A 26,388-nucleotide genomic window follows, 5' to 3' on the forward strand; every position below is an offset into this window, starting at 1 on the left:
GAAGGATCTGCGCAGGTACAGTGATGGCAAGGCAGGACTAATCAGAGCCATCCCTGGGATCACAATGGAAATAACCATTACAACAGCGGCGCGAAGACCTCAGCCCCAGGAGCAGTAGGATTTCTGCTTTTTAGTTTCCAGTTGCTGAGCTCATTTCTAGCTCTTTCAGACTCACAGTGCTGTTCCCATTAAAGAGAAAACAAATGGATTCACTTAAACTGAAACATAAAATCCTTCCCTTGACATTGTTGCTTGTGCTGCCCTGTTTGACTGAATTATATTGCAGTCTCCTGACAGTCCTTAAGGAAGTGCTTAAAGCCTGAGTCTGCGTAACACCCACTGTGAGGAAGGGGTCACCCAAACTCCTATCTCCTACTGCTCAATTTAGTTAAGAAGAAAAAGCCTGTGCTCATATTCCAACACATGGTTCTGCTTTCAGATCTCTGGGAACTTTCTGTGACATTTTTTTTAATCTATTCTCGGAGCAAATGTCAGTGCCTTCAAACTCCAGCGAGGTCCTTATCTTATCGCCGCAAAGAAAGCCTTGACCTGGGCGTTCGGGGAGGAGAGCCCGTGGTGTGCAGGGCAGGGGGCTGTGAAGGGCTGTCCCCGTGCCACCGTGCTGGCTCCTGCTCCTGAAGGGCTGCGGTTAATCGCAGCTGAAGTGCTGCTGGCTTCATTCCTAGCTTTACCGGCACATTAGGGACTTCAGAGAAGGGTAACGGCCACCCAGGCAATGACGGGAGGACTGCGCCAAGCAGTTGCCTCAGTGGAGATGCAGAGGGATGACCTGAAACCCTGGAGTGTGCCAGCAAACCAGCTCCAAAATCTCTTCCCCAGCCTTCACTGCAGGCATTCCCCACCCTGAAGCACTGTTTGCCAGTGTTATAGTCACACCTCATTTTGCTACAATAGCACACTCAGCACCTAGACAAGACTTGTGTTGATGGCAGAAGGTTTTCCTCTACACAGTTTCTATACTGAGATGTGTGAATGTGTGTGAAAATGCAACTTATTTAGTTCTACCCTTACAGAAAACATGACAGAGAAGAAATTGCTACCTGTTGGTGCTGCAGACCAATACAGTCTCATTTTTTCCTAGGACTTTTCTGTCTTTATTCACCTGTTGTCTGGGACCTGGCTCTGCGATAGGCCAGTCATTTGGTTGTGCATCTTGTCCATGCCTCTTAAAGCAGAGTTGCTAAGTTTTGTAACAAATAAATGATCCTATCGACTAATATGGAATCTAGATCCTTGCGTGAGCGGAGCATCCCTGAGCCGGGCTGACTCGGCACCGCCGATGAATGATGCAGACAGGCAAGCTGCTTTGGCCGCTGTTGGAGCCTGCTGGCACTAACACAGCCTTGCTGTAATTTAGGGCTGCCTAAAGCCTCTGTGCTTAGTTTCCATCCACTCCTGTCCCAAGCATGGACACAATGCCTTTCTTAAAAGGACATGTGAGCATTTGCAGCTGCTTCATGTGAAGCAATAGCCAGTCCTTTCTGGTCACTGAACTGGCATAAAGGCAGTATAAACGAGGACACAAAAACACTCTCCAATATTCTGCATTTCACAGCTTCCATTAAAATTAACAATAAGGAGACCTAAAAGTTGCAGAAATGCAAGAAATGCAAATCAGTGCAAGAATGCTTAGGAAAGACACCTTAAAAAATTAAAATACTCAAAGCACAGGAGAAAATAGTTTTTTCAAAAGAGATTTAATGAACCCTGACAGTTATTTGTATAATGCTTGTTATGTGGCATCACTAAGATTTTTCTACTGGTGAAGGTTAAATGAAAGTGTTTTGACAGCTTTCACTAGAGGGATGATATTTAATATAGAACAGTTTGCAAAACAGTATCAAGACCTGGGAATACCTTTTTGGTTAGTCATGGTGACCTCGAGCCCTATGAAGAAAAAGAAAAAAAAAAAACAACAACAACAAAAATCCATCCTAAATCCTATATGTTCTGTTTTTAGCAACTCATCTCACAAAGGAAAAATGACCTAAGATTTTTAAATCCCCCTTTAAGGCAAAATGATGTCTAAGCACTAACTTTCGTGGTTTACATGAACCGAGGTCCCGAGCCTAAAAACACCCAGAATGGAATCTGAGCAGGCTGGCTTTTCAAAGGAGAGCAATCAGTAAAATACAAAAATCTCTGAAATTTGGAAAGGTTCAAGCCTGAAGTTTGCAACCCACCTAGTCTTATCCTTCTCCGTGCACAGCAAAATAAGGCAGAGCACAAATGGTGTCACCAAAACTCCCTGGTGCTGAGACCGGGGCTCTCCAGCCATTTGATCTCCTTTCCTGGAGGGCGTCACCCCCCAGTTCTCAAGATAAAGAAACCCTAATGGTAACTGCACTGAAAGAAAGCAAACCAAACTAAAGAACTGTAAAGAAAAAGATTTAAGAAAATAATGCTACTCTTTTCTCATCAAAAGCTCATTCAGATAAGCTTCTCCACTTATAAGGATTAATGCTACAACTTTTATGGTGTTTTCTACCAAGCCTGTGATTTTGTCTTCGCACTCAGAGGCAGCTTCTGTGGGTTTCTCAGCAGTCTGAGTCGTCTCTTCCTTCTAGGAAGTCTCTCCCTGTACAGCGAAATAAAGACCTAGCAAGGCAGAAGTTTCAGACAAACAGCTCCTATTAATCCAAGCGGGAACTGTTTGTCCACATTTTGTCACACAGGGAACACAAGGGTGTGTTTGTGTTTATATGTTAGAGCGATCCCATGGAACATAGTGGCAGTTTCAAAATTGCTCTCCTTTGGATTTTTTCAGTCCAAAACATCTACTTCATAAAACTGGTTTATAACAAAATCCACATTTTTCAGCCAAAAATGCAATAAAACCTTTAGAAGAATTTTACATTTCCCCATGAACAGATTTCTGCTAACAAGAAATGTCTCCAATAGTAAGTGTGCGCTAGCTCCAGTCTTGCACACACTTAATTTTTGGTGCTTTCCGAAAGCTAGCTGATTTTCTGGTATCACCTGGAACAGACTACTCTCTCAGACAGCACAGCCTTCACGTGCAAAACATTTCCACCTCAGCTGCTACTGCTTGAAATGTGCTGGGGAGCGGGAGGCAGGAGGGAGCTGAGCTCCCCCGGGTTCGATCGCCCGGCAGTGCGCGGGCACCCGGTGCTGCTCGGCAGCCTCCAGGCACTCCCCCAAACCTTCATGTTTCACACACTCCGACATTAAAGGTGATGTGGCACAAGAAAAACAAAGTAAGAATAACAATAGCTATCGTAAACTTAAGAAAAATCAGAAAACAACAGTTTCAGAACTACTAGTAACTCCAGGCTTGTTTCAATATAGTTATGCTGTGTCTTACAGAATCTGGGAGGGGGGAGCTGTTGGAAGAAATACCAGCAGAGGACTAAAAACGTCTAGAAAAAATATAAATTTGTCATTGGGAGCTACTCTTCAACTTCAAAGCGTCTTCAGTCTCTTAAAAGGATTTACATTTGAGCTGAAGGGAATTTAGGTAATGGGCAGCTCTGAGAGATGTAGCCTCTAGCACAGTTTTCACATATCACACAGCTAAAGAAACAATTCCTATTGAGTTTCACACGATGATTTATTATTTCTGCAATATTCAAGCTTCTCTTTGCCTCTTTAAGATTCACTGCACACTTTGTGAAACTATCTAGAAAATTATGTAATTGCCAAACAGTCCCCCCGGTCCTGCCTGGAAATCACACTTCGCCTGTAGCCTCTTCCAAATCAAAACACAAATGAAGTAACTCCCAGTTTCTCATGGAGTTGCATCAATCCTTTTGGTGCCTTTTTCCAAGCACAGGAGCACAGACACGGAACATGTAGGAACTGGAGTAACACAGAGATCTTAGGAAAAAGTCTATGGTCCAAGGAAGGAAGGAAACTACTGAAGTAAAGGATTTTTTCTTAGGCTGAAATTCAGGCTTTTTCCTAAATGGGAAACCTGAATTGGAGCCCAGACTTCTAACAGCTAAACTACATTTTTACAACAGCTAAACTACTCGGCATTAAGCACAGATATTAGAGGGGATCTCAGAGCAAAATCCAGAGTCAAACTTATCCATACATTGGAGAAAACCTGTATCAGACTGCGGCTCCCCAAACCTTGCAGCTAGATTCCTCATCTTGGTTTGCAGCACACAAATTTTTAACCAGAATTCAGCTCCCCATAAGTACCACAAAACCAAGAGGTACAACTTACCAAAAGCAAGAATCTGCTTTTAAATGCATCAGTATAATGATATTTTACTTTTGGATAGAGAATGTTTACCCAAACAGGGAAGGAGGGCCCCAGTTTCATTTTAGGCCAGTGGCTGGATGCTGACCTGGTGTAAATTCGGGGTTTTCTGTACTTCAAAGACTCTACTCCAAATTTACAACCCTGAATATAGAATTGGAAGTGATGTGATTTGTGGCTAATCATTCCACCTTTAAGTGCTTTTGTGTAATAACGTCGTTCTTCTGCCTCACAGAGTTTAGGTATCCGATAAAAGGTGCTATAAAAAGGCATTTTAGAAGATTTACTGCTGTGATACAAAATTTTCTGCCAACTCTCCTTTCTCAGCTGAGAGAACTTTTCTTTCAATCTAAGCAAAAGATCACCCCGAGAGAAGTCTCTTTCCTTCAAAATGTTTGCTGTCATACAGTCTTCCAATCGAGGCTAACTCCAGAGCTTTTTGGAGGTTCTGGGGAGAGGCAGAAACATACTTCCCAAGGAATTCAGAATTTGATGGATTGAGAATAACAGAACCAAGCCGCAGCAGTTCTCAGCCTCCTGCTTTCTCCTGAAGGAATACCAAATAGCAGCTTTTTCCCAGATACTGTTTTCACTAGCCCCCAAAAAGTTTTGTGTGAGGCACTTGGAAAAAAGTGAGCTTTAATGTTATTTAAATGCTTAAATGTTGTTTGAATAGCGTGGATTAATTCCTGTGGTTTAATACCAGATTAAAAATAAATGTGCTCTTTGTGGTGTTCCTTGTGTGTGACAAAGACTAGTTTGAGTCTTTCTTGAGCCTTTTGTCTCTTGCTGCTTGTAGATAGCACTTAGGAAAACACATTCCCAGTGGCCCCATAGACTAAAATATCCTTTTGAAACTGAGGATTCCCTCCTCCTTTTTACCCTGGGGCAAATCTAAGTGATAATGTGAAATACCTGCACAGAAACTGGCATCTTTGCTCTCGCTAAACTGTGTATTGCACCTGAGGGCAAAACAGAGGTGTGTGCGTAATGCAGAGCACTTTGGCATGGATCTGAGGTTTCAGACTCTCGCATCATGTGATGATAGCTATTGATTCATGCAAGGGGGAAATTAACTCCCTAAACTCCAGGATGTCATCTCCCCGAGCACCCCGACACTAATCCCGGCTTTAGGATCAGAGGCAGACGGAGGGGGCAGCTTTTAAAAGGCTGGCTGAGAGAGCTAGCGGAGCACCCCTCCCGGCCGCTGGGAATTGGGAGAGAGCCTCTTCTGCACGCCACTGCGGACAGAGCCTGCCCCTCGGCTGGGGAGAGCCCAAGGCAGAGCTGCATTTGCAGCTTTTAGGTGGGCTCTGTGTGTGTTGGGGTGCGAGGAGGCTCAGCGCTCCCCAGCGGTCAGAGACCAAGGAACGTCTCACCTTTGGGTGGCTTTGCTGTGGTGGCAAAACCGCTGGTGTGGACTTGGTTGGTCTGAGATAAAGGTGTTTGGGGGTTTCTTCCCAAGCCTGTGACCCTGCTGAGGCAAGAGCAGGGAGACAGCCTGCACGGGCTGGGCGCTCCTGCCAGCCCTCCCGCCCCTCACCGCACCTCCTGGCCCAGCTCTGAAAAAAATATCAGTATGGGCCTAAAATTAAGGAAGGGTAATAACGAGAATTGCAGGCAAAACCTACCCTCTAAAGCAGTGCTTCTGCTTCTGTTCCGTTAATGCAACTCTGGAAGCACCTGATGGAGATCATCTTGGGAGCTACGTAAGCCTACTGCAATACGAGATAGGCTTCTGCCAGCTCTTAACACCCATTTATTTCAACTGCCAAAATGTGCCCCACTGGCTACGCTGAGATTCGAGCCAGGCGTTAATTCAGAGCTGGGGCTGAGTGCGTCACAGGCTGCTTAATCCCATTAGCCTATCCCATAGGGATGGCCTAACCATTTCCAAAATATCAGCCTTCTCAGCAAACAAGCTCATTTTTTGCATCACCTTGTCTGCCCCTGCGTTTTCAGAAATGCCCACCCAAAGTCAGAGCAGCTGCAGTAAAATGGGGGACAGGGACAGCAGGCACTGACCTGAGGAAGAACTGCACTGCCAGGGCATCCTTTTGCACAGAAATCACCCCCTTCTGGGGCGACACTGATTTGCTAGGATTCCCAAGATCTTCCAGCAGTCATCTGAACACAATCTGAATGAGAAAGACTTTTTCAAGAAAGAATTAAATGTCTGTGCAAGATAAGATCTCAATCCACAGCTCACTGAAGTCAGTTTAGGTCTGTTAACTTCAATGGGCCCTGAATCACCTCCTCCTGAAAAGAGCTCTGAAGTTAGGGATCCCAGGAAAATACCAAACCCAACAGGAGGAGCAGGGGATTTCAGAAGCAGCTGGCTTCCTCGGGACATTTCTCCGTTTTCCCCGCTGGCCTAGTACAAAGAAACATAAGAACAGCCCCACATCATGGCAAGTGGAAGGCAGGCTTGATTTCACACCCCAGCGAAGGGGCCGAGAGCGCTGTGAGTGAAATGTTGGCTGGAGAGGGAAGCCCAGCCAGGCTGATGGAGCAGAAAGTCGGGACTTGAAGCCAGATTTAACTTCAATCTGTTCCATGTTCTGCTTGCTTTTGCTCCCTTTGTTTCCTTCTTATCACTGGCTCCAGAGAGCAATTTGGAGCAGAATTTCTTTCCCTTGATTTCACCCAGAGGACTTGGGAAAAGTAGATGCCCGTCTGGGTGTCTATGCTGAAACTTGGGGGTGTGAATATTGCCCACAATGATGTAGCATTTTCTGGGAACAAAATGCAAAGAGACATTTCCCTTTCTTTTGCAAATTAGGGCTGCTTCAAAAGCTGCTTAGACTCTGGAGTCCTCATAACCCAAGTCAACTGGTCTTTTCTTTCTTTTCTTTAAGCAAGAAGTGATAATTACGACAATATGCAGTATTGTGTCTCTGGGACTTTCATATCCAACTTTAGTGTTTCTAATGTAGCTTCAGTTTCATTCTTTCCCCCCACCCACCCAAGAGGCAAAGGCAGAGATAATTTAGAAATCTTTAGGACTGTTTACATTTTGAATGTTCATGGGGAAACTGCTTTGAAATGAAAATACATTTTAACAAGAATGTTATTGTTTAGTTCTGTTCTGCTAAACATGACTTAAATACACTCAGAGCTTGTGTCTTTATTTATGGATTTGATTGGCAATTTAGGAAACTGCCATTGGTTATTTGAAGAGTGTGTTTATTTAGTGTTACAATTTTGGGTCAGTTCCCCTCAAAGGAAACTTCAAACATATACAATGGCAAACTTGACAAATCATGTCAACACTTGGAATTGGACACTGCTTTCCATTAACTCTTAGGTAAACTAAATCTATCTGCCAGGGACATTTTTTGTTAAGTGGTTATCAGCAGTCGTGCTTTGCCAAGAGATCTTGATTGCTAACCGTTATGTCGTTTTCAGTTTTTAAAAAACATCAAATTAAGTTAGAAGAAAGGTAGAAGAAACGCACAAATGTGGAGGACAGAAGAGGCAAGGTCAGCTCTGTAAAGGTATTTAAGCACCGAAGTCCAATGCAGTGAGAGCAGGGAGGGTAACTCTCACCCGGATTCAGGGTCAGAGGATTAAAGGCCAGTTTCACAGGTAACCGTGCACCTAGTTTGTTGTAATCAGCCAGAATCTGGCGTACACACCGCTTACATACCTCGGCAAAATTTGCTGGCTGACTATTTAGCTTTCAAAATCTGGCCTTAACTGATCTGCCTGGCCTCACCCCGCTGTTGCATCACCACCGACTCCGCTGCTTTGCTGGAAAAGCAAATGACAGCTGCGCTTTGTAGCCAGAGCGTGCTTTGTGCTCACAGAAAGCTGCTGAATACTTCTCTGGGAGCAGTGATAAGGAAACACCTAATTTCTGAATTCTTAACGTGGGTTTGATAGCCGTGGTGTGAAAAAGATGCTGAGCCCCATGCCAGCCATTTTGCATGCCCCAGGCAGGGTACTCAGGTACCAGGCAACTGGGGAGCTTTCAGGGCTAAGCCGCAGCTGAAATGGAAGTACAATTTGGGTTGTACACACCTCTATACAGCCCGTGATGTCTAGCAAGCCACTCGACTGACATTTGCTTGAGGCCACGCTGGGAGGCTGCCCGCACTGCCCTGACCACAGCTCCAGTGAGCGGAGCAGAGCTCAAAGCCCACCGGCAGGTACCAGCGCTGAACACTTCCTAGGTTTGGATCCCAGCTCTTGCATCAGCAGGAAACGGCTGGCGGGCGAGTGTCTCAAAATTGATAGGAAGCATCTAAGTTTACTGAGTCAAAGGGAGTTGTTCCATTAATATAAACGGGCTCTGAACCAAGCCTTAAGTGATCTGACAGAAGAGCACTGATCTTCAAAGGGACATGCTTACTGAACTCAAAAGCTACAAACAAAGCATTATATTATACAATTTATTTGACAATCACAATTCCTCTTCCCCCACACTTAACCTTGGGAGGACTTCTGAGAGCTTTGGACGTTTTGTTGGAGACCTTACTAATCCGAGTGTCCGACTTCTGGGTCACACCAACTCAAAGTTAATCCCAATTTATCTGGGAATCTCAGCTGGAGGTTTCCCAAGAGTGTCCCTGAGATCTCTGAGGTTTTCAAGCTCCATCTGACTCAGACAACCTTTTAAACTGCTTTTTACAGCATTTAGGTACTTTCCACATCTGGCCCTGAAGCTGGAAATGTGTGAGGCTCAGACCCAGTAAAATATAAACTAAACTTTTATGAACCCCATAAACAAAGAATAAAATAAAACATAAAATCTGTTGGTTTGCAGATTGGCCTGATTCTTTTATTTATTCATTCATTCATTCACTCATTCATTCACTGCCCTTGCATTAAAATAACAAAACTGATTTTAAGTTCAGTAACTTCCTGAGAAATATGCCACTTGTTTGGTTTTGAACCCGCAGTCTAATTCTTAATATACAGAGCACACCATTGCAGACGTAATCAACATTGCTTAGTTAAGCCACATTCCTGTATTTTTCAAAAAGCTGTTTTTTCTCTTTGGGAGAATTCCTGTAAATGATTAGAATGATAACATGGACAGATTAGCTGTTGAAACTCAGTACCATGGAGAAAACAATGCATTTTTAGGTTTTCATAGTGGTCTTTAGACAACAAATATCTATTATATTCATAAATAGTACATACATACTACAACAAGCTGTACATGTGGCTTCCACTTCAGCTCAGGTGTTGCTAAATATATATGACCTACTGTCCATATGTAAATATTTTAAGCCTTTCCACTATAATGAGGAAGCCCTTGAAAGTGCAGCGGACAGTGTACTTCTTCCCCCTGCCATCCAGCTCTGCCAGAACAGCTGCTGTCTCCATACGTGCTGGGTTTCACACAGCTCTGCCCATACCCACTGGCTCCAGAAGATGCTCAGCCTCAGATCTCCCAGTGTTGCCAGCTGCTAAGAACCAATACAAGGAGGCAAAGCTCCCAAATTTCCAAATCTGCTGTTGGCCACTGTGCTATGACTTCAATGGGTTTGGGATCAGACCCCCCAGGAGTTCCCCTTTCTTTTTTTACTTTACATCCCTCAATTTACCGTTTACCTTTCCAAGTCTGACCTTTACACGCAGACATTCTCCTGATATGAAGTTTTCATTCATTCCTGTTTGCTTTTGCACAGAAACCCACTCTACCTCTCTTTGGTAAGTAGTTTTCCCTCTCTGTCTGTACAGAAAACTACAAGGCAAAGGCTCTGCACTTCCCAAACTTTCTTCCCACAGACCTGTGAAAAAGGCAAACAGCAGCTTGCCATTCCTTCTCATTACAAGGACACAAATTCACAGCGGATTTGAGGGAACCAGGGAGCTTGGTGTCCTGGTAAACGTCCCCTGCTGCCTTTTGGAGTTTGGCTGTACGTCTCCAGCACTTTCTAAGGGCGAAATATAATTTAAGTATCTAGCGCTTATCACAAGGATGTAAGAGACCTCTTACGCAAATTTTAAAAGCTCCCAAAAGGCGTTGCCTGAAGTCCTAAGAGAAGCTGATGAAGTGCAGTGACAGCAGAGGCTGGCCCCTTATAGTGTGGAGGATTTCAGCGAGGAACAGCCTCGCACTAGGAATCACCTGCTCTGTCTCTGGGATCACAGCTCGGAGTGCCCCAACAGAGAAAGAAGTCCTGCGAGTGCAGGCTGAGCTGCGTGTTGTGCAGTTTTGTAGCCAAGGAAGGCCTTAGGGATCTATCTGAAAACTTTCCTTGAATTAGGCTAGCAAACTAGCCCTGAAATATTGATAGGACCAGCTCCGATAAACCCAGGACATTTCTCACAGGCGGGTTATAACAGCAGGTACATTTTGCAAGCAAATTAACCATAGCTAGTGCATGCAAAGCGTGTTTTCATATAAAAACTGGGGGACACTGAAGTCTGTTGCCACTAAATCCCATTTTGATTCAAAATGACATCTCCTAAAGAATGACCACAACTGACCATAACAAACACGGGACAGTAAAATAAATAATGCTATTTCTAGCAGGGAATTTATAGTCCTAAGGTCATTTAGGAACAGAAAGGAGGTCAGGAAGAAGGATCACATTATAAAATGAAAGCTATTCTGACCTAATGAATAGCAAGGAGACATTTTGGCCACCTCCTAGGGAGCACTGATTATGGCCACTCAGCAGCCTCTCTAGGTGGTTGTTAAAACATCTTGTTTCTATTCATTAGTTCAGCGGTGTATTCATTCCACAACAGACGAGTTTACAAACTCCTCCCTCCTCCCCTGCAGCACTCCTGGTTTGCAAATATGTCATCCACAAGTAAAAAAAAAAAAAAATCTGGAAATACACATCATCAAGCCTAAATCTTCCTTTTGGCTTTTTTATACCTGGCCCCTGTGACGTTCTGTATTTATAGAGAGCATCTTTTGAGGCAGTGCAATGAAACCCCAGTGTCTGGGAGGAGAGGCGATGCTGGCAGAGGTGGGTTAGAGACCATGGCCTGGCTGCGGGAGCGGAGGAGGAACGTGAGAGAAGAGCAGGGCTGAGCACTCCTTCGAAAGATGTATTTGCGGCATCTCTTTGTGGGTACGTCGCCACTATGTGAGCGCAGCAGTGAATGCATTATGCACGTTCCCACTTCCTCCTGTGGTTCAAAGGACATCCTGCCCCACTGGCCTGCCTCCTCCTATCTCAGTCTCACACTCTAACACTGCCCAGGGGTTGGTGTTGCTCCTGCTCCCGGAGGCTCTCCAGGAAGTAAACCTCGCTGCCTTTATGGCTATAATCTCTTCGTTTCCAACCCAGAAGTGTCCCTGAATAGTTCCTGCTCAGCAGCTCCTGCGCCAACATTTGTCACTTAGCTTGTCATCCCTCCTCCTTTCAGCTTCCCCAGTCAAACAGAGAGAACAAACCCAGCAATAAATAAATATAAATAAATAAATAAATAAATGGCTATTGTGTCCCACAAGTAGCCCTGATCCAATATGAATTAATCTTCCTTACATACAGGTGGGCAAAAAGGTACACCACGCTCACAACGGATGAGAAGAGGCGCCTGCCTCCACCTCTCCATCACACGCATCCCAGGAGCAGCCGGACCCTGCCACTGCACTGCGGAGCCCCAGAGGCTCAGCCTCCGCCGCCACCGGCTATGGGATTTCCCTCGGAAGAATGCAGACAGGCGCCAGGCAGCTGGGCACTGCTGAAAAATTTCCCCAGCCCCTTAGTTGCACCTTTAGAGATGTTAAACACGGCCTTTGAAAATCTCCCCTGCACAGATTTATCTCCAATTTCACAGCGATTCTGGGAATGGCATCGGGTCCCCTTGTCCTGGTCCAGCTGGGGTGAGCAGTGCTGCTGTAGTAGCTGGGTGTTGGAAATTTAGTGCAAACACAGCAGATGTACTTTTTTTTCTGATAAAAATACATTTTAAGCTGCATGAATAACACCTCAAGCTCTTAGCATAAGCGGGTGCAAAGAAACAAGGATCTTATAAAGTCCACATGCCCGAGACATATCACTGTTTTTAAATATTGCTCCCTGACTGAAACCAGAGGATTTCTCTCAGGCCAGCAGGAAGAAATAAAAAATCAGCCTCTGTGAGACCACTGCATCCATATTTCCCCAAGGTTAAGAGCTGTTTCTGCCTGCAGTACCACCTGCCTGTCATGATAGATAATTTTTGTTCTGATCTGTGATGCTTGCTGCCACGGGAATGAGCCCATTTGCTCCTTAATACATGTAAGATGTGCAGCATGACACAGAATTTGCAACAGACAGCCATGGTCCAAGAGCTTATACATCTGTCCTCAATATTTCGCTCCCTAGGGATGTCAGCTTTTCCAGTGCAAGGTTACCGGCAGTACTGATCCCTGACCAACACATACCTTTAGGTCTAGGCACTGCCGAAACCACGGGACAAGCACCGAGCCCTTCTCTCTAGCAGCAAGGCTGCTAAGTCCCTCACTGAGAAAAATGCAAGGCTTTTGCTTTTAAAGCTGCTGTTCTGAAAACATGCAAATATTGTAAAATCTTGACGTCTCGCGCATCTGTACAGTCATGGAGATCCCTCAGATCAGCAGCGCTTGGCGTAATGACAACTTTCATGTGGCAGACTCTTCTCACAAAGAGAACATCTCTAGACATGGGGCTGCGGAGCGGTGAGCGAGAGGAGCCGGGCTGCATGTTATGCATCTCGCGGCGTGCACCCAACAGAGGGCATCGGCGCAGCCCCACACAGGGTGCGTCGGCACGCTCCGACCCCAGGGATTTCTGAGCTCTGGCTGCGCCCGGCGCTGGTCTGCACTACTGTGCCAGGAGGGACACTGCGAGGCCAGGGCTGGACCTCTCGAAAACATCAATATTAACGTGCAAAGGCATTGTCTGTAAAACTGTCTATTTTTTTAATTTGAAAAATGCTATGATGTTACACCATTAAAAAATATGTGGGCAATATTTACAAATTGTATAGCACTCTTATGGCTGTATACGTATTTCAGGTGTGGGTTTTAGGACATATTGCTACACTGGTGTAGAGAAGAAATGAGAAATGCCACAGCTGCTCTGCCTTACGACACCTGTGCTGCGCTTGGGAATCTGCCTGTAGTCTCGCTGGATGCCGCAATGCCTAGAGACCCCAGCAGCAGAAATCCCTGACACTTGCCCACGGTTATGGGACCACACAGGTACAAAGGTCCCCCTGCTTCCATCTTAAGCAATGTTACCGCAAGGATGTTGGAGAAGGGAGGTTTGGAAAACCTAAGCAGAAATATCCCAAGCATTGCGTCTGCTTGTGTAACCTGGCAAAACGTTCCAAATGCAAGTGCTCTTACACATGGTCTGGGACTTTTCGGGAGGTTTGGGAACCTTCCGTATTTTCCACCATTCCCTGAAGATCAGCAACACGTGCAAACAGGTGAAGCAGCCCTAGTTAGTTGTCCTGGGCCACCAGACATGGAGGGCTGTGGCTCAGCACGCTGCCAGCTATCAGAATGGCAGCTGGCCCCGACGTAGGGCTGTAAGGAGCGGTGGAGGGGGGGGCCAGGTCCGGCCCTGACCCAGCAGCGTGCTCCTTGCCCGCTGTGCCCCAGTGCCTGGCCCCGGGGAGCCCTCGGGCAGACAGGTGAGCATGTGCCTGCATGAGATGCTGCTGCAGATGCTGGATAAAGCTTACTAAAGTGCTCCCGTTCACCCACAGCATACTGCTGGTGTTTCTCATCATCCCCAAACTTTCCCACCACTGTTACCAAAATACTGAGTTCTGGGAACATGATTTTCACTGCAGCAGCGTGCTTGAGCCTGTGCATTAACAGGATTTCCATGATTTTATCAAACCAAGAATATTTTTGCCAACTGGCAATTTTCTGCTTGTGCCAGCCTTTGTCCCAGCCAGGCCCCGCAGCGGCCATGCCTCCTGCAGATGGCTCGGGACAGCCCCCTGAAATGCACTACCACTCGCTCACGTTCTCCTCTTCCCTTCCCTTCCCTCAGACATTTTTTGACATGATTAGTGGCTAAATCAGATTCTTTAATTGAAAGAAATATAACTGAACTTTCTTCTGCTGGGAATGTGCCAGAGGCCACATCATAAGCAATGTCAAAGAATATTGGAAATAATATAGACCTCTGACATTTGTGTTTAGTGATTCAGCATGCCCCAGGTGGTTTGTTTGGGATTGGAATTTGTCACTGCTGTGAGGAGATGGTCTTTGGTGGTTGGGGCTTAAGGATTGCTGCAAAGAGATATAAGAAGATATGTTTAAACATGTCACTGGAATGCTACGCTTTAATCTCCTCCAATGTTGTGCACAGCCATGTCCAAAAGGATTTCTTTACGAGAGACATCCATGCATTGTCTTACTCTCTCTGAGATAGCAGCAACCAAAAAAAAAAAAAAAAAACAACTCCCATTTTTTAGAGCACCTTACAGCTCAGGTAGGAAACACAGAAATGTAACCCTTTCGTTTAGTATTCAGACCATGCTTTTGCCTTTCCTTCCCACCTTCTAAATCCCAGAGCAGTTGGCAGTTATTCACTGGTTCTTCTTCCACAGCTGTATGAAACCCAAATTATTTACGGGATCCCACAAGTGGCCTCACGTTACACTTTTCAGATAAGATTTGCTTCTCCCAGTGTATTTGTCTTCTCAAAGAACCACTGGGCTGGAATGACACTTCAGAGGTCACCTAATCCATCCTCATGCCCCGAGGATTATCAAGTACAGTACAGCCTTCTTGCATCATCCCAGCTCTGCAGTGTGTATTTCAGGCTGAACTGTTTGAAGTTTAGACCAACCTCGTTTCATTTTCACTTACATTTTCTTCTCTGTTATTTCAGATTGCCCACAACCATCGCCTTCACACCTTCCAGAGTTTGCAAATAGACAGTTTTTCATAAAACTTATTCATCAAAATGGGACTGATAAGTGGAAACTTCAATTACCAGTTATTTTTCACTTTAAAATATCTATATTTGAGATAAAACAACTATGATCAGCCAGCAGAGACGTTGCTTGTGCTGCTCAGTCTGTGCAAGGTTGCAGCAATGCACAGCAAAAGAAGCCACACAGCGAAGTTTCAAAAGTTTCCCTTAAAATGAAGAAATGCGTCACTCTTACACCTTTCCTCTGCACAAAATTGCGTCACTTAAATGCTGCTACAGCTAATACTGCCAAAGTTGCCAAGTACACACACTTGAAGCAGGATCAAGGTGCCTAAAACAGACAAAACTTACATAGTCAGAGAGAGCAGTGAGCGTGGGCTCTCCCGGGCCCTGCTGGTGCAGGCTGTCCAGGCCGGCAGAGGTTTGCTTCCTCCTGCCTTTGAAATGATCCTTCTGAATTGCTCGTGTGATCCTGGCAGGACAAAAACGGGGCTTTGAACCCCCCTGAGACCTCACAAAATTGGGATGAATCCCTCTGAGAAAGGGAGAAGAACCAACATGAGCTTTTTTCGTGACATGGAGATCACTGGGAAGCTCTGGCCACAGAGCAGGGCCATAGCCACCCTGTCCCTGGAAAGCAACGGCCCCGTAAGCCAAGGACACTGATTTCCAGGCTCAGGGCTTGCCTGAGGGCCCCAGGACAGGCTCTGCCGCCCCCGGGAGCACACAGCCATCCCTCCTGCCCGGGGCGTTGTGCACGGGCAGGTGAGCCCGTGAGCCTTCTGAAATAGAGACGCTGGACCAGAGGCCACAGGCAGGAGCCGTGTGCTGCACACCTTGTGCACGTGTAGAACAAAGCCACTCTTCAGCCTTAACCCAGTCTGACAGGTGGGCTTCACCGAGATCCCTCCAGGAATGCCATTGAGGAGAGCTAGACCCGCTGCTCCTCGTACACCTGCAGGGAGACGAATCCAGCGTAGACGAGAGCCACCGCATGCACTGTGCCTCGGGATCCGGAGGTCGCTCCAGGTCTAAACCATGCTGCTTGGTGCACTTCAGGGCTACTGTAAAGCCAAACACTTAACAAATTGAAAAATACTACGTTCCCTCCATGTTTCATGAAACTCACTTCAGACACGCACTCACATTTTGGACAGAAATCTTATTTCCCCAAGAGTCATGGTCTCGAGAGCAACGGCTTGCTATTCTTACGCTACTGTCTTCTGGGGCCTCTGCTGACAACTTCAGAAGAATCGCTGCTGATTCTTAAAACTGATTTCCAGCTAAACTTGATTTACAGCAGCACACTGAATGGATTTATCGAGCTATGGCTCTCCCCTTGCAGCTCAGGTGCTCGCTGACAGGCCTGGAGCCGCCGGTGGCCGCACTCCGTGGGCACCCAGGGGAAGCCTCCGCCGCCTCCTCGCCCACTCCAATAGGCTAAAGGGGTATTTTTGTAAATAAACCTTTGAAATGGAAATGTGAATACTTACAGTGCAAGATGCACAGATGCATACCCCCACCCACTGCAATGTGCACAAAGAGCTCCAGAAAAAAAAAAAGAAAAAAAAAAGGATTAAATGTTTTGAAAGGTTTGCCAAAGAGTTTGCAGCATTAACTTTTTACCTTCATACTGATTTGTAAAACAGAGCAACAGGTGAAAGCAGCTCCCGAGCATGAGACTAAGCCCTCCCTTAGGAGGGGCAGGTCCTGCTGCGTCCCTACGGCTGCCCTGAGCTGGGCACCTCTCCGCGAGTCCCCAGCTGCGCCCAGCAGATGCCCACTTGCATGGGAGGTCACCACCCACAAGCACCCAGATTTTGTTAGTTTTAGGATTGTCACTTGATAAGTTTCGTGTTCAGATCATTTGCGGCTGTGGCTTGTTACAGAAGGGGTTGTTCTGCCTTATGAATGCATTTAAACTGCCCTAAAGATACGCTAGGAATCCCTGGAAAGATGTAGTTTGGGGAGTCCTCTACAGCCACTTTGGTGACTTGGTATTACTTATCTGCTTTTCTATGAATCTGTCTTCTTCTCTTGATTTTTTTTGCCCCACAGTCAAACCGCTTGTGTCTGAAGCACAAAATAGAGCTATTACTGTTTTTCTTGCAGGCAACATCCCATAAAGTTTTAAAGACAGATTTAAAGAGCTACAGATTTAAATTGCTGCAGATTACTCATGTAGTTAACACCCATCGCTTCCTACCAAACAAATATTTATTAAAGTACAAACTGGGGCAAAAAACGAGCTTTTTTTTTTTTTTTTTTTTTCCCGTCCCAATCAGATGGAGAGGGGACGGAGTAGAAATAAACTGTTCTGGGAAAATATCTGCAAATGAGAAATTTCTAGCATGAGAGCAGACAGAGACTGTGGGGAGAAGGCAGGAGACCACACTGCAAAGCCAGTGCAGGATGGAGAGCAGACCCCAGAAAAAGGCAGAATTACGCCCAGCAGTGGCTTTGTCTCATGGCTGGGGTGAAGAGCAACGGCAAACCCAGATGGGGACCAAATAACTGAGTAACCGGGGAGTTCACAGCACCAGACAAGGCCAAAGATAAGCCAAAACATCCCTAGGGCCGTGCTGTGAATGCTGAGGTCTGGAGCACCGGCACCAGGGGTTCCCCGGAGCAGCAGCAGCTGGGAGCTCAGGAACAGGGCCCCCAAAACGGTTGGCATCTTGTAGTGCCGCGCCGTGTCCCAGCCTCCCGCTGCTAGCTTTAGACTCCTTTGTTGTCTTTTCTTATTTCCCCCTAATTCTGGAAATATCTGAAGATGAATGTCTTCCATCGCAAGCAATCAACGCAAACAGAAGCGTACGGAGGCCTTGAGCCCTAGCTGTTCTCCATCGTGGTCTCGCCCTTCCAAAGGATGACTACACACGCCGAGACGCCAGTCCCTTCAAACCACGATGTCCCCGGGACCCCAGACCTTGATCCCTGCCCCTGTCCACTGCTATCCTCCTCAGCCTGATGGTGTGAGCCTCGCAGCGCCAAGCGCAGCGGCCGTCTGGGTGACAAGGATAGCTGTGGACAGGGGCAGTGGCTGTGCCCAGGGGACGTCTCCATTTAAAAGATAAAAATCTACAGCTTATGCTTGAACTCACCACAGTGGCATCTGGTAGCACTCAGCGCTGTGCTGCCGTTGGGTTTTGCTTTGTGTTTGTTGTTTTTTTTCCCTGTACCTTGTTTCAGTCATTAACAAATGTGGGCTGTACATAAAGCCGGCCAGGTGGGGACAGCTGATAACGGCAGCGTGTGGCAGTTCACCAAATGACAGCTGGGCCGGGTTGTCAGCCAAAATTAAGATTATTTTTGAGAAAAGGAAAACATTTTACAATTCCCCTTCAACCCAAACTGAAATACCCCCGACACCATATAGAGCTGTTGAAATGCTTGTCCCAATTCTTCTGTTTAAAGCAAAAATCTATCTTGGACTTGGTAACACAAGTGATGGAGTGGCAGTGAAAGCGGTCCCATGGCGGGCCTGGCCTGACCACAACGCAACAGGGGAATCGCCCCATGGCACGGCCCCAGCACCACTGCCAGCCCCCTTCTGCCCTCCCAGTAAGCAGCCAGGCGCCTGCAAGGACCTCCTGGGAACACTGCAGCCACGGCTCTTCTCCTCCTGCTCAGCACCCACGGAACCAGCTTCGGGCTGTGCTTGGATACCTTCAGAGAAAAACACACAGGGAGTGCTCACAGGGATTCTCCTCTGGATTTCTGCAAACAGGTGGCTCCATCGCAGACAAAGAGTCTTTGCAGAAGCCTATGTGGGCAGCAAGTGGATTTGTTCATCCCGTAATGTGGCCACAAAGCTGGAATTAGGCTTGCAGCAAGCTCGTGAGAAATGAACTCAACCATGTATATCACAGTATCCCTGCCAGGCAACATTAGATTAGGAACACCTCAAAAACCCCATTGGGTTTCAATCTCAGGTGATGCTAAGGGAAGCATGGGATGTCTGGACATCCCATTTTGACACTCCAGCCTGGTTCTTCTCTTTCTTTTGCTCAGAAATAGGATGGATTGGGAGCACTTTCATTTTGCAAATATCCAGACCATAACATGCAGATCAGCAGACCAGTAAAACAGATTTGGGTGTAAGATAAATCTGGTCAAAATAAAGAAACCCTTGTGCTACCGCTCATTGCGGTTCTTTTTCTACCCACTTATTTAGCCAATTATTTAGGAATAAATGCTGCTGGAGATACCTCTAAAAGCCTGGATGCCAGAGAACCCTGCTGGACCGAACCACATCTGTTGAATGGTCACATGTTTAACTGCGAAGAAGAGCCAGACCCAGGCTTATCATGAGCAAATAAGTGAAAGGCAGCAATAATGTAGCTTTAATTGTCCTTCTTCAGCACCTGAGGAAATGCAGCCTTTTAAAATAGCCAGATAAAAATTCAGACTCAGCTTCATGCACATGCACCATGTCTACAGCTCTAACTGCAGAGAAGCGCCTATCATTTGTCTTCACTTCTGCACTGAGAACAGATTTTTTTTGCTACAAGGCTGTGTTTTGTTTCAAAATCACCCGACAAACAGGATTGCTGCTGTGTGCTATCAAAATGGGATGCAAAAGTTAGATCTTCAAAGCACGGCTTAAATAGCTTTCGTCTTAAAAGAGGGGTGGGTGGAAGCTAATTTAAGCATTTTGCTATGCATGAAGCGTTTAGTTTCTGAAATGTGGTGCTTGCCATTAATAGGGCCTGTTAGAGGCCATGGCTATCAGCTCTCCACACACCCGTCCAAGGGTAGCTCTTCTCAGATGGCTGGTGCTAGCTTTTTAGAAAATGACATTTGTTGCTCTGAATGCTTTGTGAAGCTATTATAGCTGGAGGGGCAAGAGGAATTTTTTCCTTTGTTTGTAATGCTTCCACAATCCTAAATAAGCATTGTCTATAGCACTGTCTGCATTGCCATGTCTTGTTCCCACCCACTTACATGGCATAAGATCCTTCAGTTCAGGGTAGTATCTCCAGCAGCCAAGAAACTCTTTAAACTTCATGTAAAATGAGAGCCACAAATCACAGTCTAAATTCAAATTAATCTCAGCGAGTATATGCTCCAGACCTACTTTCCATGTAGACAATAGATAGCCTTTTCTGAATTGCAGCAGTGGGGCCTGATCCTGCAAGGTGCTGAAAGCCACGAAAGGCAGAGGGGACCGGGGACTCTCAGGGACTCCCAGCGCTTCGTGCTGCCCAGTCCCATCTCAGCAGAAAGGAGAGGGGATAGCAAAGGGCAAATCTGGCTTCACGCTTAGGAGTTCCCTCTCGTCTCCTTCACTCCCTGACCCCCTAAACGGCATCTCACCGGGCTGGCTATTTCTCCAGATCTTGTTTTAATTATTTAAGTTGAGCTAGAAGAGTTTTTGTCATTCCTTTTTGTGGAACACTCTGTACTTGGGGGGCCTCAGCTGGATATCCTGGGTTATGCAACCGATGGTTAAAGCTATTGTTTTCCAAAAGAAATTGCATGAATCTCATTAAACGCACTCTGATCAGGGGAGGCGGGACACGTCTTTAAAACTGCATTTGGATCCAATCCTATTGTCCTAGATAGGGCTGCCTGCCCTCATTTCTGATTTAGTCTTAAAGAAACTATTGTTTCGCCTTAATTAATTTCATATTGGCTTGTATTATCACGTTGAAGCTGGCATTCCCTTGGAGATGCCTTCAGATGGTCGAGAATTTCTTCAAACCAGAAGAGGGCAGCAATTTCCCTGACAAGAGGGAAAATGCAGCGTGATGCTTTATTTAAAACAGGTTTGACAAGGTATAAACAATCCAAAGGGCACTAGGCTCGCTGCAGTGTGAGCTAGGGATGGAAAAAGGAAAACATGCATACAAGAAAAAGGGTTGTCAGTCATTACCGGGCTATTCAAACCACAGGTGTATAAATACTTCGGGCTTTATTGGCCTCTTGACTTAGATAGAGTTGAGCATTTGCTATCAGTCCCACTATACAGCCACTGTGATGGACTACAGCCTACATTAATAAAGGAAGGGAACCAGTAAGTCACTTTTCTTTCTCTCCAACCCCCACGATTTATGCACATAAGCAGAACTGGTACTGGAAGTTCTTGTTCTTCAACACATCAAAGTGGACCAAAAACTAGCCTTCAGTCAGGAACCATCCTACAAGCCAAACTCATTCCTGATGCAATTTTAGTTCATTTTTGCCTACTGTGTAATTCTTGCAGAAAGGCCTGGCAATGACAAAAGAGTCTGCCCTTGCTCCCAATCTCCCTGCCTCGGTAATCCTCACGCTCTCGCTTCACGTACACAAGCCATTTACTAGCACTCCTCCAAGCACCTGGCTTAATGTGTCAGCACAGAAAAGAAGCAGAAGAACTCTCGAACTTCCTTGGGGTCCCGCTGCTTTCCCACTGATAAGTGAGATCCCCGTGTTACCCACACTCCCTGTGGCAGGTAACGCACAGGGCAGCTGAGATGTGTCACAGCAAGGCCGGTGGCACCATGCCACCTATTGCCTTTGGCTGCACGGAGCCAGGAGCGACAGCCAGAGGGTCCCATCCTGGCTGCCCCGTCCCCAGGTCCCCCCCGAAGGTGCTTCGGGAAGGAGAGAAGTGCACCCCCCAGCTCCTTTCACAGACATCTCATTTTTTTGAGATGTCTGAAATGAAGCAAATCGGCAAGAGGCATGTGATGGTCACAGCACTCAGAAAGGTTATAACAGCTACAAGTGGGTGATAATGATTTGTTTTTCCTCCCAAATAATTACTTTTCCTGAGATATATATATATATAATGCCTAATTTTCCCCTCCAAGGAGCTATTCGAGGACTCATTTTTCAGCAAAAAGCAGACAGCAGGTCCTCCTCTATCCAAGAAAAAACGAAACCGAGCCCAGGGAAACTTGGACTAACGAAGAAACATGCTGGAGTTGTTTCTGGAGAAAAGAAGGATTTGGGGAATCCTAACAGCTCTTCCTTGCCATCTATTTCGCATTCCAAAAAGCAAATGAAAGACAAGTGCCGGAGCCAAACAGGCTAAGTGCTACTAACCCAACATTTCCAGCGAGGCCAAGAAATCTTCAGTTGTTTTTTTTTTTTTTTTCTGAAATGTGAGGCAATTACTCACAGTTCAGCATACAGCTATCACGAGGCTCATTCACTGCTCCGCATTATCTCTGCCAACATAGAGGAGGCAGATCTTTCTCTGGTGTAAACTATTGATGAAATCAATCCCCTGATTTTAGTGCCAATTTTGAATGTAGTTTTGTAAAAATACTTTAAAGGTTTGAACACTGATTTTCCTTGTGTAAACACAGAAACAAAAAAAAGGAGGATAAAAGCAACTTCATGAAAAAAAAATCAAAGTATTTAGCTGCTATGGAAATAAATTAATATATCTTTAACAGAAATTCTCTATATCTTCTAGAGAATGAGCTATTCAATTCATTCAAGTATATATTTGTATTTTTTTAATATAAATTTATCCTATTTCTTAGGGGTTTAGCAAAAATTTTGAGAAGCTGTCTTGGTATATATTGCATCTCAATTCTAGCTATTTACTATTTGCCTCTTGCCATGTACTCTAATTTGTCATCTGATATTGAGCTTTTAAGCAGGAATCCAGAAAAAATGAAAATCTGTAAAAGAATTGTGAGTATAGGTTCTGAAATGCATGTTTTTCTAACTTGTATAAAGAGTCCTATAAATAATTGAAAGTCCTTGTAACCTGCACATTGTGGAGTTACGAACCCCTACAAACTGGCATTGCTATTCACAATACCGTTCACTCTTACTTTTATTTTTTAAATGCCACCCCTAATCATCTTTCTCCTGTCATAACATTACCCTGTCATCACTTTCTTTCCCTTCCTCCAGGCAAACGTCGATGTAGGAAATGCAGGAAAAAGTTGTGCTGAAAAACAGCTGGACAATTTTCAAGGTTTTTTTAAATAGCATCTTTTCTCTCCTGATCACTGTACCTTTGACCTTTGTGATATTCTTGTCTACATTTTCAAATTCAGAGAAGAGGATTTTTTTCAAATTTTGAACTTTTGAAAAAAAAAAATAATAATCTTAAGGGTAAAACAGGTCAATAATGCAACTAAGGTTCTTACCTTGCAAATTTCTAATGGAAAAACGTGGTCAAACTTCCCTGATTTTTTCCAGCTTTTCAATCAGCTCTGAGAACTGCTGAAATATTGCATATTTTAACATCACATTAAGATTTGGCACTTGACATTAAACAGGGAAAAATTATAGCAACATAATAATTTCCTTCACATTTTTCTACCAACTGCAGGAGTAAAATGTAACTTTCAGACAGATGCCTAGCACGAACGTTGGCTTCCAGGATGTCAGGACACTGTATTTTGCTGATTCTGATACTAAATGTGCCTGTGAGAGTCTTCAAAGAAAAGCAAGTTAACATTTCACCTCTGATACAATAGGGGAAGAGCCATCCCCAGCTGAGACAATTGGTTCAATGACTCCTTTCTAAAGTCTGCTTGTTTAGACCTTTTATGATCTCTGCCACAATAACACAAGTAGCACAAGAGCGATTTTTATCAGCTGAAATCAGCTGCAAAGATACCACTAAAGAAGAGAGAAAAAGAGAAAAAGAATTGCTTTGCGTGGATTGTTCACATACGATACTGCAAACTTCCTCAGCTGCTTGCTGAGAAAGCCTGATTTCTGGAATCGTTTCTCAAGCCATATCTATGATTAGAGCCACTCCGCAGCCAGTTCTAAAATCACTGCCTTCTAAACGATAACGAAAAAAAAATCTTTTGCCAGAAACTCACCTAACGGTATTATGGATTGGGAGTAACTTTATATGTTTTAGACGTTTCTACAGTTGAGCAAATTAGTGGTTACACCAATAAATAAATAAATAAATCCCTGTGCAGAGTTTTGTTCTGAACTGGAACCCATGCAGCAGATCTGTAAGATGTTTGGTCAGCTGGAGATGTGCTGGATCTGGCCCCGGCAGTGCTGGGCAGGGAGCACGCCAGACACCACCTTGTAATCGAGTGTGGCCGTCACCGCGCGTTGGCTTAAACACAGGAGGCCGGGGAAGGACGGGTGATGCTGCGCTGCTTTCCCCTGGGGGCAGAGGCGAAGGAGGCTGCCAGGTAGCGGCTGCCCCCTGGCTCCCCGGACCCCTGCGCCCAGCCAGAGGAGAGGCAGCCCCGGGGCATCAAAGCCCAGAGGCTGCGAGCAGGCTCTGGGAAGAGGTCCGGCTTCCAGCACAGCAGAGGGACAGGAGGAAGGACCCTCTTCCCCCAGCCCGCGAGCCCCTAGCAAATTGGTTTTGTGCCTATCAAATTCACAAGCACTTTTAACAGCAAAATTTGTTTGCGGAGAATGGCCTGTTTCAGAAACAACACTCACTTAGCGCTCTAATAGGTAGCAAAAAACCGTTTACAAATTTCACGGGCATGAGAGAGGAGAAGAGAAAAAAACATCCCTCCAGCTCCAAGCAGGACAGGACCTGCGCTATGCAGTCACTGCCGAGCTTCTCTCCCTCCCCTTCTCCCTGCCCTGAAAAGAAGGAGAGAGCACATACATGGTGACATGAAACACTTCAGAGAAAAGCAAACAAATATTGGCTTCTCTGGAGAATCAGAAACATAATGATACTATAATGCTAGCAGTTTATTTTTCACTGCCTCGGGCTGCTTGGCAGAATGTCACAGTAAAATCATCTAGGCATGAGAGATTAACTGATGTCTATTTTGCTACGAGGCTCCATGCTCTCCTGCTGAAGGCCTCCTACACCTGCCAAGGAATGTTGCTTCCCCGTCGCCGTCAAGCTGCGGCATCACGAGGGAGCCCCGCAGCCTCCCCTCGGGTGGGAGCACGCGGGTCCTCCAGCTCCCGAACCGCGGGCTGCGCTGCGGAAAGCAGCCGAGGGCCGCACTGAACCCCAGCTGCAAGGATCTTCCCCTCGACCTCTAAATCAGCGACCCGAAACTCCTGGTGGAGGGGCCAGCGGCAGGTGCGGGCGAGATGCGAGCGTTTAATTCACATCACGCTCCGCACACAGGCTGGCTGCATCCTCGGACTTGAAAAAAAAATTGGGGTTTGGTACAAACCCTGGGCTTGGCTGAGGACGGTGAGTTCCCCCTCTGAGCTGGAGTTTTACTTAATATACTTCGCGGCAATTAATCGTGTCAATTTGGGTACTGAATGCTTTTTGGAACAGGTAGATCTGCTGTCAGCATTGTCAGATGCGTTTACACAGCCCCGAATAGCTGCTTGAACGCGGTACTTGTGTTCCCAGCTATAAACAGGCAGCAGCGGTATCCCCTCTAAATGATCTTTTGTCTCTGATTGGTTTCCTTACCCGGCAAACAAATGCGAATTTAGTATTCGTGGAATGCATTAACACTGGGAAGAACAAGGGAGACAAACCATATCAATAGATGTGTCAGTCAGAGTCCCCGTCCCAACCCCCAAGCCGTCACTGAACTTTAGAAGCAGCAGGACAGCCTGCCGCTCAAGCTCCCTCCCTCCTTATTTCAAGGCCAAACACTGGGATTTTATTAGCCTATACCAAGAACTGCTTCTGTAAACTTTTCCCCAAAAGAACATTGAAACCATTTGCATCATTTTAGCTAGCTGGCTGCAAAACAGCTTTTTTTTTTTTTTTTAATACGCTAAAAAAAAAAAAAAGAGTAAAATCCACTACAAAAATGAATCACTAAAAAATGTTTACTTTCCCCCTAGGCAAATCAGCACTTGCACCCACTTCGGTGGCATCATTGCGCCTGCTGTATCCTGAGATTTCAGGTTGTAAAGTCACAAAAGCACCCTGGCACCCCAGCACAAAGCCCCCAGCTGGCAAGGCTGCGTATTTAAATATTCACATCGAAATCTGGAAGAAATCATGCCCCGCTTAGACGAGAAAGATACTATTTATGTTAGACATTATTTAACAACAGAAAAAGCACTTGTACAAAGTGGAGAAAAAACACGCTTCCAAAAGTTCCTGAGGCTCATCAGGTCCCGCGAGCTTTAAAGGAAATCGGGAGGACTCGTCCTATTGCCAGTGGTGCTCAGCACCCAGTGGGCTCGAGCCAGTGCCAGAGCCCAGCCACACATAATCTGAAAAGCACAGAGTAATAGTTATGGACCAGATTTTTAGGAGTTTTTCAGATATTTTTGGTCTTGATGGGAGCTTTTCCGTGCATTAAGTATCCGTAACAAGTATAGTTTTCAGCACTACCAATCGGCATTAATCCCCCCTTGCTCGTGGTGTGCATCGCACGGTGCAGGAGCCACGGCTGTGCCCAGCCCTACATGGACCAGAACCAGCTGCAG

At 45.8% G+C, this 26,388-nt stretch overlaps 1 protein-coding gene across 1 annotated transcript in view; it reads right to left on the reverse strand.

Annotated features, from left to right (window-relative positions):
- The window catches only part of SPO11 (SPO11 initiator of meiotic double strand breaks), a 331,627-nt gene that overhangs the window by 159,599 nt on the left and 145,640 nt on the right, over nt 1–26,388 (reverse strand). The gene's annotated exons all lie outside the window — the stretch shown is intronic.

Source organism: Anser anser, assembly GCF_964211835.1.
Source record: "Anser anser genome assembly, chromosome: 16".
Taxonomy (NCBI): Eukaryota; Metazoa; Chordata; class Aves; order Anseriformes; family Anatidae; genus Anser; species Anser anser.